The sequence below is a fragment of the Arvicanthis niloticus genome, chromosome 12 (genome assembly GCF_011762505.2).
Source record: "Arvicanthis niloticus isolate mArvNil1 chromosome 12, mArvNil1.pat.X, whole genome shotgun sequence".
Lineage (NCBI taxonomy): Eukaryota > Metazoa > Chordata > Mammalia > Rodentia > Muridae > Arvicanthis > Arvicanthis niloticus.
In genome coordinates, this window is record NC_047669.1 from 32,770,731 (window position 1) to 32,775,300 (window position 4,570).

The following is a 4,570-nucleotide window of genomic DNA, read 5'->3' on the forward strand; positions in this document are numbered from 1 at the left end:
AAGGGTTTAGTATGGCTCACCATTTCATGGTGTCCATCATGGTGGGAAGATCATGGGTACAAGAACATGAAGTCCCTGATCACATTGTATCTGTAGTCAGGAAACGGGTAGAAATAATAATGGCACTTAGCTAAACAAAACAAAACAAAACAAAACAAAACAAAACATGTAGTCTTAGACCTCACCTAGTCCATGAGACAATGCCACCTCAATTCAGAGCGGGTCTTCCTTCTTATTTATATGTTTCTGGAAACACCCCGTTAAACATACTGAGGTGTATTTCCTCAGTGATTTTAAATCAATTTAAAAATGAATATTTACCATCATACCCATTCTAAAATTTTTCTTACTTTTGATTTATCTCAACTTTATGTTTTCATTTACTTTCTTTATATTCCTCTCTTTGAAAGTGGGAATATTTATTCTGTGCCCTTGTAAAATGGGAGTATATAGCTTGCTTTTGACTTTAAAGTTCAGAGATTATATTGTACCTCAGAAGGAAGTTTGGACTTTTGGACAATGTAGGTAGGCACTGTTAAAGAAAATGAAAAATGTTAAAGATCATAATATATGTATATATGTTATAGATAGGATCTCACTTTGTTTCTCTGGGTGTCCTGGAACTCACTATGTAATCAGGCTGGCCTTGAACTCAAAATGACCATATGTCTCTGCCTCCTAGTGCTGGAATTAATGGCATGTGCCACCAAGCCCAACTCCTGCTTTCTTTAAAGCTCCCAAGTTCGTGTCTTATCTTTGTCAATACAGATTACCCAGCCTGATAGATAATCTTTTGTCCAACACAAATATAATTTAGCTTAAAGAGATTCGGATCTCTCACATCCAATTGCCTGGCTCTTGGGAAAACAGGGAGAGAAAATAGTGTATTTGAAAGCAGAACTGAGTGGTAATGGTACCCAGATAGCCCATCATTATAACTTATCCTGTTTAATCCTCACTTTCGGCAGGTGACTGTCCATATGTTGTTTGTTATAGATCAAGACACTGAAAAGTAAAGAAGTCAAACATTGTACAGAGTATATTATTAGCGTGCATTCAGGAGTACTGAGCCTTTCTGTAATGCTAATTACACACTGTTACACTGTTCCTTAGAAAAATGTGTCATGCTCTCCTAACCTCAATTATGTTAGAGGCTAGAGAGCAGGTTTCATAGTTTTACACATGCTCACATTACTCAGTTAACAATTTTTCATTAATAAAGTTATTAATTTGAATAAAGACTTATTAAATTGAATTGTTATACTTAGGCACAATGTTTTGCTCTCCTTTCAAAAACAATTTTTTTCATTTTTTGAGATTATAATGCAATTATATCATTTCTTCATTCCCTTTCCTCTGTTTAAACCCTACCATACTCTTGTTCTTTTGTGAGTTCATGATGATTCTATTTTTCCTCTTTTTTTTTAAATTTAAAATATTTCATACAATATATTTTGTTCTTGGTTTTCCCGTTCTCAACTCCTCTCAGCTCCTAACCCAACCCAATTCTGTAGTCTTTCTCTTTTTCAAGAAATACACAATAACATGAAAATGTAAATAAATAATTAAAAAACAAATAATACAAACAATGGCCCAAGCCAAACAAAATGAAACAAAAAGCCCATAAAAGTGCCCATTGAGAGCCGAGCTGTGGAGGGTCTGGTGGTCAGGAGAGGTTTCATAGGCTTCAAAGAAGAGAATGTCAAGACGCAGTAGCCGTTTACAAGCTAAGCAGCAGCATGCCCAGCCCAACCAGCCAGACTCTCCCCAAGAAGCCCAGATAATTCAATCCAAGAAGAGAAAAACAGCACAGGATGTCAAAAAAAGAAAAGAGGAGATCACCAAGAAGCATCAGTATGAGATTAGGAATTGTTGGCCACCTGTACTGTCTGGAGGAATCAGCCCTTGCATTATCATTGAAACACCCCATAAAGAAATAGGAACAAGTGACTTCTCTAGATTTACAAATTATAGATTTAAAAATCTTTTTATTAATCCCTCACCTCTGCCAGATTTAAGCTGGGCATGTTCACAGGAGGTTTGGCAAAACATGTTACAAAAGGAAAACAGATACGTGCATGACAAACATTTTGAAGTTCTGCATTCTGACCTGGAACCACAGATGAGATCAATACTTTTAGACTGGCTTTTAGAGGTCTATGAAGTATACACTCTTCATAGGGAGACATTCTACCTTGCCCAAGACTTTTTTTGACAGATTTATGTTAACACAAAAGGATGTAAATAAAAATATGCTTCAACTCATTGGGATTACCTCATTGTTCATTGCTTCCAAACTTGAGGAAATCTACGCTCCCAAACTCCAAGAGTTTGCTTATGTCACTGATGGTGCTTGCAGTGAAGTAGACATCTTAAAGATGGAACTCAATATATTAAAGGCTTTAAAATGGGAACTTTGTCCGGTAACGGTCATCTCCTGGTTGAATCTTTTTCTCCAAGTTGATGCTGTTAAAGATGTTCCTAAGGTTCTTCTACCTCAATATTCTCAGGAGACATTCATCCAGATAGCTCAGCTTTTAGATCTGTGCATTCTAGCCATCGACTCTTTAGAATTTCAATACAGAATTCTGGCTGCCGCTGCCTTATGCCATTTTACCCCCATTGAAGTGGTTAAGAAAGCTTCAGGTTTGGAATGGGATGACATTTCAGAATGTGTAGACTGGATGGTGCCTTTTGTCAGTGTTATAAAAAGTGTAAGTCCAGTGAAGCTGAAGACTTTTAAGAAAATACCCATGGAAGACAGACACAATATCCAGACACACACAAATTATTTGGCTTTGCTGAATGAAGTAAACTATGTGAACATCTTCAGAAAAGGAGGGCAGTTATCACCAGTGTGTAATGGAGGCATTATGACACCACCGAAGAGTACTGAAAAACCACCAGTAACTCACTGAAGTTAACTAATTGGAATCAAATAATGGATAGTTTTTCATATAAATGAGTTTTACAGAAAGTAGTGCTGCGCCTGTCCTTGCCTGAGGAGTTACACTGCCATTCTTTTATTTAAAAACTATGTCAATTTGGCACTAAATGCCTAGGATACATAAAATCCTGGGTTCAATCCCCAGCACTACAAAAGAACAAAACAAAAAGCTTCAAAAAATTGGCACTAAAGTGAAGTACTTCCTATAAAAGAGAACTTGTTTACAAAGGTGACTTCTTCACTCCCAAGGATAGTGGATGGAAGCCAACAACAATTTATGCTATAGCAGTTGTTTCTGTTTGTTACTGTGTTTCTTTAAAATCCAGTGTTAACTGTGTTTCTTCTGATGAACTAGGAATTTTATCATTGGAATATCAACTAGACTAGTGAGTGCTACCGTAAAGGATACATTAGCTGACACAGAACTTTGAATCTAGATTTTATATTCTTAAATTCCTATACTCTTGAATGGTGCAATTTGTTTTTTGAAAATAAAATTTAAGCTTATTTACAAAGATTGTTTTGTAATAAAGTGACTAATTTATCTAAAGCTGTTTGTAGCAAACAATGATAAAACTTGAATTTTTATGAATGGTAACTTTCAATCTGTTTTTAACTAGTAGTTTGCCTTGCCATAATATTCTTAATCAGTAAGGCATTGCACCAAATGTTTAAACTGTGCTCTAAATGGGAGAAGCAAAGAAATAAACAAGATAAATGCTTTGGCTTCTTCTACTCTGGGTCTGGGGTTTTGATAGAAAGGTTGCTTTATAATCTTTTGTGTATCACAATTTGGGTAAAATTAAACACTTTTCCAAACTATATATGTCACTTTATTATATTAAAATATCCATAAGGCGCTTTATGTTTGCAAAACTGGCAGTCCATTTTTCAGCCCCATGTTAGGAGATGAGGACTGTCAACATGGTAAAACTTAACATATGACCTAAACTTCTATTTTCTTATGGCAGAAAAATATTAAATGTATACCGACTCCTAGGAATTTATTTATTTAAACTTGCTGTATATAGAATAGCTACTTATACATTAAATATTTTAAGTTAGCCTTTGAAAAGGAAATTTGGGCCTAAAAAATGTTAGTTTCATTAGAAAAAAGTGGTACCAGACTGCCAGATTATCAGACATGTGAACCTTGTCTCTTTGAAGAAATTATAAACTATTGTTAAGATACGAAGTTTTTGTATAATTTTTGTTTATAAACTAATTTGTTTCAGTTTGTTTTGGTCTAAAAAGAAAACACCACTAAATTGTACATATGTATTATATAAACTTAATCTTTTAATACTGTTTACTTTTAGCTCATTGTTTAAAAAATAAAATTTAAAAAAATTAAAAAAAAAAAAGTGCCCATTGAGTTAATTTCATGTTAACTGACTACACATGGGCATGGAGCCTGCCTTAGTGTGTGATTGATATACCCAGTGGCAGTCCACTGGAGAAAGCTGACTTTTGCTTTGCCAGCTGGTGTCAATGGCAAATAGCTTTTGGATTAAGGGGTGGGACCCAGTGTCTACTCCTCTACTTCTCATTCTGAGTCCTGTGGGGTTAAACTTGTGCAGGCCCTGTTCACACTGCCACAGTCTCATTCAGTTCATATGTACA

General features: G+C 35.2%; 1 pseudogene; it reads left to right on the forward strand.

Annotated features, from left to right (window-relative positions):
* Positions 1–1,646: 1,646 nt before the first annotated feature.
* LOC117717876 (G1/S-specific cyclin-E2 pseudogene) lies at positions 1,647–3,684 on the forward strand (annotated as a pseudogene).
* The last annotated feature ends 886 nt before the right edge of the window (positions 3,685–4,570 follow it).